General features: G+C 41.3%; 1 protein-coding gene across 1 annotated transcript in view; it reads right to left on the bottom strand.

Annotated features, from left to right (window-relative positions):
• Positions 1-12,305, bottom strand: part of EGFR (epidermal growth factor receptor) — a 213,125-nt gene that overhangs the window by 78,077 nt on the left and 122,743 nt on the right. The gene's annotated exons all lie outside the window — the stretch shown is intronic.

A 12,305-nucleotide genomic window follows, 5' to 3' on the forward strand; every position in this document is an offset into this window, starting at 1 on the left:
CCCTGCTCTGCAGTCACATGCACAGCACACAGATGTAGTGCCCTGCTCTGCAGTCACATGCACAGCTCACAGGTGTAGTGCCCTGTGCTGGTTCATCTTCCAGGACACACTGGCACAGCGAACTCCCTCATGGTTTAAGATATCAAAGCTTAATCCAAGAAAACATTTTAAATCAGGACACTAAGTTTGACTAGAGAAGCGCACTTGGGTAGTCTGTACTTAAAATCAAAGGAGAATCCCATCTACAAACCCAACTCTTTGAAAGACGTGTTTAGGCAAGCATGACCAAACAAAGAGGGTTGGGACGTTTGAAGCAGGTAGCTTGTTAAAGGACTCTCCTTGGAACCAACACGATCCCCAGAGGGAAGAAGGAGGGCTTCTGGCTTTGGACATTATCGTCAGTCCTGGTGAAATGCTTCCATGCCTGTAAGGTGCTATTGCAACTACAGGAACCAGGTGATGGGACGTGAAAACACAGTCAAAGCCAATACGCCGGTACTGACCTCAGGAACTCTTTCTAAATATAATAGTTGTTTTATAGGCTTCTTTATTCCCTCCTGCTGGGAATTATTCTAAAGAGCCTCATCGGACAGACGGTGCCATAAAAATGAGGTACATGTTCAGACACCACATAATCGACCTGAAGCATTTGTACCAAGAGTAAATATGAAGCAATCGCTACATCCTCTTTAGTACTTGGGGGATTTCCCCCTTTCTTCCCTTTTATGTGCTCATTCAAATTCAGTGGCAGAGGGACCTCGCACATGGGAATGTGAAAGTCAAAAAGACGGGAGTCCCTGTTTCCTTGCACCAGGGTCAGACAGATTCCATAATTCTTCCAACTATAACTCTAGGTTGACCCAGATGATCTGTGGCCAGCGTCTGCTGAGGACTGTGAGCTGCACTGATGGTGGCTGCCCATTGGAACTCTTGGATGTAGTTGGCTGCCACACACACAATTTCTCAATTCTAAGGTCCTTGAAGATGTCACCACTAATATATATATTTGGTTTCGACAATAACGTGTGCGTGACCTTTCCATCGGCACAAGTGAGAACAAACTGTGATTCTTGAGCGGAGAGCCCTGCGGTTTTGAGAACTGCTTCTCACACTGTCTCCACAGTCTAACTAATGGACCGTGGTCATTAGTATTGGCCAGGCCCTGTTGAGTCTGCTAGGAGATCAGCATGGACTCAAAACTTAGGGTTGAGGCCGGTTTCATGAGTCTGTGCCATCAAGTTGATTCTGGATTCTGACTCAGTGACTCTATTGGTCAGAGTAGTGTTGTATCTTAGGGTTCCCGAGTCTCTAAATCTTTAAGGGAGCAAACAAAATTTTCTTCCTACAGTGTCTGGTGGCTTTGAACCATCAACCCACTGTGCCACCAGGGCGCCATCCTTTAATATACCCAAACCTAAAAGCCACAGCCATCGAGTTCATTCTAATGCATTATCAACTCAAGAGGACAGGGTAGCACTGCTTCATTCAAGACTGTCCATCTTTAGGAGTGTAGGCAGTCTCCTCCCTTTTCTGCCATACAGTAGCTGGTGGGTATGGACTGTCAACCTTCCAGTTAGTAGCCCAATGCTTAACTCACAGTGCTGCGAGGACCCCATCTTTCACACACAGAGGATGAAAACAAAGGAAGTTAACTTTTAAAATGTCAATGTCACTAACTTTTAAGTTATTCAGCTGAACCAAAGGATCTTCATTATTAAATGAACGAGGAAAGGCCTTTGTCAGTAAAATTAAAGGAAAACATGTCCTGTAAGCTCAGTTGATTGAATGACAGAACACAAATCATTTAAAGAAACCATCCGCTGTGCTTTTGTTCATTCCAAAGTCACACAAGGAGTACCTAGAGTAAATATTTGAGGAATACTATGAACCTGGTCAAGAACTAGAATGAATTAGTTTCATTTTCTGAAACGAGATACTGGATTGGGAAGATTAATACACACGTTATGCACTGTTGATGTCAAGGTTAATTAATACATTTTGGGAGGCCTCGGGGACACTTGCATCAACTAATAAGTGTACTCAATTTCTGTGCCATGACTATTCTACATTTTAACATTTATTTTGGGGAAATTGACCTAAATGTAAAAGGAGAGGTTTGTGAATGACATTGTTCATTATTTATTTTTTAAATAATGTTCAAAAATTACCAACATTCTTAAGGCACAACCACTAAGCATGTCTATTCTAGAGCACAGAGCAGGAGTGGATACATTATTCGATTCAGTATGAGGACGATTCATCTTGGATCCTATCTTGGAGTTAAGAGCTAGAGCACATCAAAAGAAATCACGTTCAGGCTATTTCTTCTGAGGCTTTCTTCTGCCACATACCCAAGAGATACGTGCATCAGGATGACATGGCTAGATTTCATGATTAAAAAAGATCATTTTGGCTTCATCATTATACTGAGCAGCTCATATTACGAAAATAAAGCAATGATAAAGTTTGAACCCGAGGTCACTGACAGAAGTGAAACTGTTTAAAATTCCAAACACTCTTTTGTGTTAAGATAAAACTGCAAAAAACAAGAGCTTTTAAATGAATCTAGGGAGATGTTTTTGTTTACTAACTTCTTGAATTGCGGTGTAACCTTGAACTACATTCTTAAGTCTCTGCCCCTTGCTTTCTACAAGGACCCAAGTAACTGCCACTGACCCGAGTCAGACTCACAGCACTGCCCCACAGGGATTCTAATGCTGGGAACTCTGATGGAAGCAGACTGCCTCACCTTTCTCCCAGAGTGACTGGTGGGTTCAACTGACAGGTATTCTGGCAGGCAGCAGGTCACCGTGACACCAAACAAAGATGGAGAAGACAATACTGCACTCTCAGATTATTTTGAAGATTGAAGGAATATACAATTTTTTGTTGATTTTCATTGACTGGATAAAGTTAACTGCTGTGATAAATGCCAAAAAATAGCAAAGTGCATCTGGACAAATGGTAGGGGATCTCGGTTGATATATATTTGCCCCAAGCTACTGTTTAAACGGGGAATATTTGGGTTTGCACACAGGCTTACTCAAATGTAGTACATTAAATGGAATTACTCTGTGAGATCATTATCAAATTAAGAAGAAAAAGGAACACATTTTTAAGATTGCAAAAAAAAAACTGCAAAAAAGTAGGCATTTAGGATTGGCTTAAGCAATTTATTCAAGATAATTTTAATTATTTCAGAAGTGCACATTTTAAAAGCAGGCAAAGTGTTTGTGTCAAGCTCAATTTACAAAATGCCGGAGATTTGCTTTACCTCCTGTATATCTGATGACTTGATTCTACTGAATCAAGAGCAGCACACCCCACTGGAGGCTCAGCAAAGCACTTAGCATTCTGCCCCCACATTTTAAAGAAATGGACACTGACCATTTATCTATTACATGGGCATTTTACTGAGATAGTCACTTGATTATATAACTATCCAATTTAGTTTTTTAATATATTTTAAAGTAAGTTTCATAAATCACTCCATTTTCCACCCGTTCTTTCTCTCCCCCATTCCTCCTTGCCTCCCTCCCTCCCTTCTTCTTTCTTTTTCCTGAGACCACATTCACAACCTGAGATAATCATGTTGTTGACAAAATTCATGTTGTGAAGTGTACCACGGAGAGCCAGAAGAACAATCAAATCTGTTTTGGAAGATGTATGATGCCCTGCCCCTTTGAAGAGAGGATGGTGAGGCTTTATCCCACGTACTTTCAACATGGTATCAGGAAGGACGAGTCCCTGCAGGAGAACATACTATGTGGTAGTCAGGAAAACAGAGAAAGATCGTCAGAGATACGGACTGTCACAATGGCTGGACACAATTGCTGCACCAGGGAGTTAAACCATTTAACAGGCAGTGAGGATGGGCAGGAGCCGCAGTGTTTCCTCGAGCAGTGTTGTGGATACCATCACGATGAGTTGAAACCAACTTAGTGACACCTAACAAGTGTGCTTCACCCTTGTGTCAACCTAAGTCCCTCTTAAGATAGACAGCAATACTAGCACCCCAGAGTCAAACACTGCCCTGATGTCTCTCTACTACAGCATAGTCTAGCCCACGTTTGTAGAAGGCTATTTTACATTGCAGTGTCTGTGATTTATCTAGATGGCAGTTGAGTTAGGGGATGTTTTCTGTGTAGTATTCTTGGCTTTATCCTTAGTCTGGTCATTTTTTGCCTCACGATAACCACTATTTAATTATTACTGAAAATAAAGTCATTCTGCTTCTTTTAAAGTTTTAAAGGTTCCTGATTTTGTGACAAAATGCCTGTAGCCTCCTATGCCATTATGGCAGTCTGTACCTCAGTTTTTCCATTCACCTGGGAAAATCTGTCTTACTGATTCAAGCACGACATGGAAACAAATTTCTCCAGATTTGCCTAAACCCACTTAGGTACATTGCGAATTGCCTAAGCAAATTCATAATTGTCTTAATTTTTTGCTTTCTCAAGGACACACAAATGGATGCCAAAGTGCTTGGCTCTTAAATTCCTCCCTTTGGCCTCCAAAGTTGTTGTATTGCTATCTTTGTCTCATTTCCCACACCGGATTCTATTTAAAAGCACAAACCACACCATACAATAATTCCTTGGTTTGAGACCCTCCAACCCTTTCCCAGCGGAGTTAGAACACCTTGCCAACTCCACTCTGCTGCCTCCCCAGCTCCATGTAGTCAGGTACCCTCTCTCAGCTCCCTGTCCTGGTTCATTTGCGCAGAGACTGCTTTCCCATCCCATTGCAGACGTTGCCAAGTCTGCCTCCATTCAGTCACGGCAGTTCCTACACAACAGGCATCATTTTGGAAGCCTCTTCTGGAGCCACGTTAGTTAACGTGCCCACTAATGATTGCATCCTGTCCTAGTGCCCTGCCTTCTTTTCTTCCTAGCACTTCCCACCATCTGTCCCCACCAGAACATAAACTCTGTGGATTTCATTCAAACCTTGTGCCTAATCCCTGGCTGGCATGTGAGGGGGACGTTTTAAAAGTGCATGGAAAAGTGGAATTGGAAGATAATGGAATATTTCCATAAACTTTTTGAAGTCCCCCTGTGTACATACATAGGACTCGTTGACTGCTCTCATGTGTGTCCACATGACAGCATTTGCAGTTAGTCGTGAAAGCATGCGGGAAAGTCTTGGATTCCTTGACGGGGGTTTCTTTGCATTTCCACTTTCCAAATATGTCATGGGCAAGCAGTGGACAGAACACATACTGCAGAGTGACAATCTTCTGGCTGGTCACTGTAAAATATTTTTCAACTCCACACAAAGGCATAGTGATAAAATTTATTATTGTGGTTGCTAGTGGCTGCAGAAAGGGGAAAATGAAGAGTTATTACTTTAGTACTACTGAGCATCAGTTGGATGAAAACCAACAATTGGAAATGAAGAGTGGTGATGTTCGTACAGCCTGGGGAGGATAATACCACTAAATTCTACATTTTAAATGTGCTTAAAATGGCAAATGCTTGTTATATAGATTTTAGCACACACACATATTCAACACAGACAATTGTTTGGCTAAACTTTAAAAACAGAAAACAAATTTTCCCCCATTATCATGCTGAAAAAGATTTTTAAAAAATCCCAAGTAAAATAAAATTTACAGAATGGATTTAAGAACATTTAAGGAAAGAAAACTACTCAAAAAGTTTGCCAGAGATTTCATTGTATCAGAATTTACACATTTTTTTTTCTAACTGAAGTTTGGTAATTTCAAAATACAGGTGCATTGTGATTTCACCTACGCTATAGTGCAGAGAAATTTGACAGGAATAACACACACCAAGTTGCTAACAATGATCATTTCTTAGTAGTTGTAGTATGGTGTTTTCTTATTTTCTCCTTCACGGTCTGTGCCTTTTACAAGTGCTTTGCTGTGAGTATGGGTTACTTTATAATAAATTTTACAAAAATTTTATAAAAATCTGTGTTGAACAAGGCTAAAGGAAAGGTAAGATGAATTATTTTAAAAGGATGAACAGATATTACATAAATATTAAGATACTCAAAGTTTTGTGTTGTACTCATTTAATGACAAGGTAAAAGTTCTTTAAAAATTGAAATCATGGATGAACAATAAAAACCTACAGTTTATGTTCGAAGGGGGAGTGAGCTATAGATCACTAACATCATTATAGCTCAGAATAGTATCATATGGTAACTACTGGAAAATACTACACACTAAGAATTTTACTTTCTTTTTTGATCTATAAATACACTTAGATGGATTTGGAAAATGTACAATAAATTTATTCCATAGAAGTAATGTGATAAATTGTTATTATAGTAGCAGGTTAGCCAACGAAACACAACTATTTAACCCTCATAGGAGCTTATGACTTTAGGAAAGTAGAAAATCTATTATAGTAAGGCATCATGAAAATAATTGGAAAAACAATAAAGGTAAATACAGAGGAACATTTAAATCTCTGTTGTGAGCTTAAAGTCTGTGGAATGGGAAATCTCATCATTGAAAACAAGATTTTTCAGCATCTTCTAGAACTTCATATTTTTTTTTGGATGGATCCTTTTTTTTTTTACCATATTTGATTTCAGAACAAAAAATATCATTTTGGGGGTCAGATTTGGAAAATATGATGTTTAAATTTCCATACACACGTGGGAATGTCCATGTAGCACTCAGTGTCCTCAATATTTGATAATTTGCCATGCACAATATAATATGCCTTTTGGACTAAGCATGCCAATCTCTGGCATGTCCAGTATAGCTGCAGACTCAAGTATCTCAAATTCAAGTCTTTAACTTTTGAGTTGGGGAACCTTACACACACCTTGAAAATAATTGCAAGGAGTTGGACTACATAAAGAAGACCGGGGCATGAAGTTTGGAGGAAGAGTCACCAACAACGTACGAAATACGAAGACACCATCTTACTTGCTGTAAGTGAAAGAGGCTTGACTATTGTAGATTGGAGACTGCAGCCTTCCGTGGGGATCAGAGCTCCACATAAAATAACCCAAACCCTCACAAGTGGGCCAGCAGCAAGTTCACGCTACATGGAGACAATCTTAAAGCTGTCAAGAAGTTCAATGTACTTGAATGCATAGATAATTAAGATCCTCAAACTGATGACTGCCCATGGAAGCAGGAGTCAAAAGATCAAGTGGCATATTGAATTGGGCAATTCTGCTATAGAAAATGTTATCAAAATGTTAAAGGTGTCACTTCGAAAACTAATGTGTGTGACCCAAGCATAGCTTCATCTCCTCATAGGTACTTGAAAGTTGGACAATGAGTAAGATTTAAAAAAACAGACACTTTCGGTGAAGTATATTGAAGATACCACCGATTGCCAGGAGAATGAACAAAGCTGGCTGGATAAAAATACAGTGCTCTTTAGAAGCAAAGGTGATATTTCATCTAACCCGTGTGGACATGTTATCAGGAGGGACCAGGCCTTCGTGCTTCGAGAGTCTGTCATGATTGGTCAGGTTGACTGTCCAAGAGTCAAAGGCAGACTGACAATGAGAGAATCACAGAGTGGCTACAGCAATGAGCTCAAACACAGCAACAGTTGGGAAGATGGCACAGCACCAGGCAGCGCGTCTTCTGTGGCACGTGGGATCATGACGAGTCTTAACTGACAAAATCTGCAAGGGATCAGAGCAGGGGTCCTCAAACTTTTTAAACAGGGGGCTAATTCACTGTCCCTCAGACCTGTTGGAGGGCCGGACTATAGATAAAAAAAAACAAACTATGAACAAATTCCTATGCACACTGCACATATCTTATTTTGAAGTGAAAAAACAAATGGGGCAAAAACACTGGGCGCGATGGATAAATGTCCTTGGCGGGCCGCATATGGCCCGCGGGCCGTAGTTCAAGGACGCCTGGATCAGAGTATACGAAAGAAGGAGGAGGCAATGGATTTGGTTGAAAACATTTCTATGTGAGAATATAAGTAATGAATGTGGTATACCTAGAGATATCGTGAGTAAGCTCCTCCTTCTGGGCAGGGTTCTGTTCTTCTAATCTCTTTGTTAGGAATTATTGCTTACTCATGTTCATAGGCTTCCTCTTCATACATAGACATACCTTTGAAGTGAATAATACAACTTCCCTTCCAAAAGTCTGTTGGCCAAACCACGGCTTACACCCTTAGCCTCCCTAACAGTTCCCGATCGTCTGACCTCTCTGTGCAGCGCTTTCCTCTTGGCCTCAGAGGAGTCCTTCAGACTCACCTGTGAAGGGCAGTGCAGTGTCAAGAACCACACAGTCACCCAAAATTGGTACGAGAACCCACAGTTCTTTAGATTCTTCCTTCAGCTTTAAGCATCGCCTCAAGAAGCGTGTGTGAATGTGAAGATGGTGTTGACATACAGGAATTCCCTGAAAAGGCACAGGCATCCCTCCTTGTGTTGTGTTGCCTATATTGTGTGTTTCACAAGTTGAAGGTTTGTGGCAACCCTGTGTGGAGCAAGTCTACTGGGACCATTTTCCCAACAGTCTCTACTCACGTTGTGATCACATTTTCAAAGCCTTACATTATTCTAAACGTTTTTGTGATGCTGTTGAATATTTAATAGACCACAGTATAAACTTATCGACATGTACTGGGAAACAACAACAAACATTTGTGTTACTCTCTATTGTGATATTGGTTTCCTTGTGGTGACCTGGAAATGAATCTACAATAGCTTGAGGTGTGCTTGTAGTACATGGGTTTGGTCACATGACTTATAGATTCATGCCAAGAAAGAATGGGACAGTATTGGTGGTGGATAAGGATCAGCAAGAGAAGTATAAATAATCAATATTATTATAATATCATTATTGTAAGTGTAAGACCAAAGAAGAGTTCATAGAAAGAATGTGGTAAGTATAAAAGTAGTGTCAAAGACTCATGTTTGAAAATGAACTTCAAAACCTAACCAGTGTTTGACCTCATAAAAGTCTGTGTTTAAATGCAAGAAGACTCCTGGTTGTTTGCCACAACATTCCGTCTCTACCTCAACTTCATTCTTTACTCAATAGGCAACCGGTGAACAGGAAAGAGTGGGAAAAACTGCTGGGGATGGCAACATAAGCTCACGGACACAAAATCCTCACAGCCCTTGCCAGTCCTCTCTTTCTTCAGCACAGTCTCATAAGGCAGGTCATGGTGCAGTTCTCACGCTGTAGACTCGCCCTCACAATCGATGTCATTCCCAACCAGGTGATGCAGAGGGGAGGTGAAGCAGGGCAGCCAAGATTTCAGTACTCTGGGCCCGTTCCCACCCAACACACATACCTCTCCTTTGCAGTCTGCTTCAGACCCACATGACTCACTCCCCATATTACCCATATTTCTTTGTGCTGCTTATTGCTGGTTGAGTTATCCCCCATAATTCATTTACATGCCACACATGGCTGAAAGACATCATGGCAAGATGGGGTCATGAGCCCTAGAGGTTACTACAGCCACGAAACAAGGGTTCATTCCATTCTTGCTCTGTGATTTACACCAGGGCATGAGAAGTTGCATGTTCTTTGTTCATTCATGTATCCACTCATTTATGAGAACGTATGTGAGGACTTCAGAAAGTTCGTGAAAAAATTTCATAATTTTTCAATTCCATTTTCCATGGACTTTTTGAAAGACCTCATTTTTATTAAATTAGTGCAAAGAGAGTGGCCAAGGATGAATCAGATGCATTCACTGCCCTGAAGAAATTTATTAGCCCTTTGAGGATATGACTTTACACATGAAATAATCACAGGCAATCTCCAAACCAAAAGAGATGCACTAAACGAGCACAAGCGATGGAGAGGAGAACTCTCCGAGCTCCAGCTATCTGGGAAGGGAATACCCACACTCCTTTTAACTAGAGGTGCAAACAATTTGCTCTTGGCTACTAATCAAAAGATTGATGGTTCACACACCAAGAGTTAGAGAAGGACTTCGTGATCTCTTTCAATAATGGCTACAGTCAAGAAGACTATGGATCTCATAAGATCAACTCTCTAACACAGGAGGTCACCATTCCTCTTTACCAAGCAAATGAAAGCACATCAGTCACATTCCGACTGAAGTACACAGTGGCCTACAAGGGCCAAGCACCGGGCTTGGGGACTTCAGCAGACTTAGGCGAAACAGTGCAACCGCAATGGGATCAAACATAGTAACACTTGTGAGGATGCACAGGACCAGACATTGTTGCTATGAAGTGGTTGCTAGAAATGAGAACGGTCCCAAGGACCCCTAACAAGGCACACAATTTGCCACGCTAATAAGTAAGGTCAGCCTTTCTTATCTGCACCGCCCCCACTCCCATCAGGACCCTTGTTCTAATTTGGAGGTAGACGTGATCCTTTCTTATTTATCATTTTCTATAAGAATCCTTTCTCATCCATTCTTCTTATGCAAAGCTTCCTGGACAAGGTCGGCAGTTTGCAGGGCAATAAGAATTCCTCTCTGTAATGGTCATTAACCGACCCTTTGGAAGATGTTTCTCTGCAGACACGTGCCTGTTTGTCAGGCACGACCTCAAATGGACCAAGATGGCTTAGCTTTCTTCTTCTACTTTGATCCGTGTGTTTTTAAGTTGGTCTCGAATGCATAACTGACCATTTGTATAAGTATGCACACATATATGGTGCTTTATTCATGGCATTAAAAAACATAAAAATAATCCCTAAAGGGGAAAAAAAAGGGGGGTTGGAAACAAAAGTGAAAAGCAACAAAGCAAACCACAGGGCAAACCTCAGGGTCATTACACCAATGTGTCTTCTAAACACAAAGCTGTTACCTCGCTCCTCCTTCCTTCCCTCCCTCTGTGGCCTCTGGATCTCTGCAGCACTTGGCTATCCTTAGCTATTGCATGATGTTCCCTATCCCAGGAGGCTTTGCTGTGTGATTACTTCCTGAATGCTACTCTTGCAGAATCACAAGAAAGCCCAGGGGGATCAGACAAAGAGTCAGCAGAGGAGACCACAAAGGACTTTTTCCTCTGGATAACTTATAGAAGCCTGTGCAGATTTGGGATCTTCCCTGAGGTTCAAGCAGGAAACTAGGCTTCTAAAGGATCAGGGCAATAAATAAAACAAAAAGGCTGCAGAGACAAAAAGAAGCTAAGTGGCTCTATGAAGCAGTTGTTGTTGAGGTGAGTCAACTCATGACAACCCTTTGCGTGTCTCAGTCACGCTGTAGTCACAGGACTTGCAAGGGCTGATTTTTTTTTTTTAAGGTAGATTAACAGGTCTGTCTTCTGAGCCTTTCTAGGTGGACTTGAATCACAGACCTTTCAGTTAATGGCTGAGTGAGTTAATCGCTTGTACCAAGTAGGGATTCCAGCCACTGCCATCAAACAACAAACAAACTCACAGCATTGAGTCAATGCTGATTCACAGTGACAGGGTAGGGCAGGGTAGAACTGTAACTCTTTAAGGAGAAAGCGCCATCTTTCTTCTGTGGAGCTGCTGGTGGTTTTGAACTACTGATCTTGCCGTTAGCAGCCCAGCATGTAATTAGTACACCACCAGAGCTCCCCAATGACTGTCTAGAGAGTATTTCAAAAAGAAATTGATTTGAGATGTGTGCAAATCTAACAAGCTGAGAATTCCAAGCTGCTTCTCCCATCTGAGCTTGGGCTGTGCTCCTTCCGACTGGAGTTATTTTCTGTTATCTGATGCTTTGTGTTGTTGAGAGTGAACAAGAAGCAGTCAAAGGAAGGACAATAAGCTTCCTGGGAAAAGTACTGGCCTGCTTTTGACAATGAGCCATGAACCTATTGCCTGCTGATTTTCAAGTTATAAGGAAGCCCATTAGTTCCTCAGTAGAACTATTTGAAGCAATGATTTATTTTCTCATAGATTATTTGAAAACAAACAAACAAAAGCAATGGGTAGTCAAAACTACTGGCTGTTCTGACGTCAGGTGATAAGCAATCTAACCTTCACTGATACATTTCAAAATACACTGAATTTAGGAGTCACAAACAGTTCTCAAATGGAAGCCTTTGATATTAGAGAATCCTTGTGCCTAGGTTAAAATCTGACTTCCACCCCTACTGTAGGAAGTGTCTTTTCTCTTTGAGCTTCCTTTTCTTCATCTGTCTGACAAGGACTTATGTACCTTAAGGAGCCCCTGTGCCCCACTGGTTAAGAGTTTGGCTGCTTTGATGCCTGATACCGCATCTCTTTGACACCTCAAAGAACAAAAAAATCTTATCATTGTAAATGAGTGGGAGTGCGGAGTGGGGACCCAAAGCCCATCTGTAGGCAACTGGACATCCCCTTACGGAAGGGTCACAGGGAGGAAACGAGCCAGTCAGGGTGCAGTGTAACAGCAATG

Source organism: Echinops telfairi, unplaced genomic scaffold, assembly GCF_000313985.2.
Source record: "Echinops telfairi isolate 266 unplaced genomic scaffold, ASM31398v2 ScPeMD7_7;HRSCAF=31, whole genome shotgun sequence".
Classification (NCBI taxonomy): domain Eukaryota; kingdom Metazoa; phylum Chordata; class Mammalia; order Afrosoricida; family Tenrecidae; genus Echinops; species Echinops telfairi.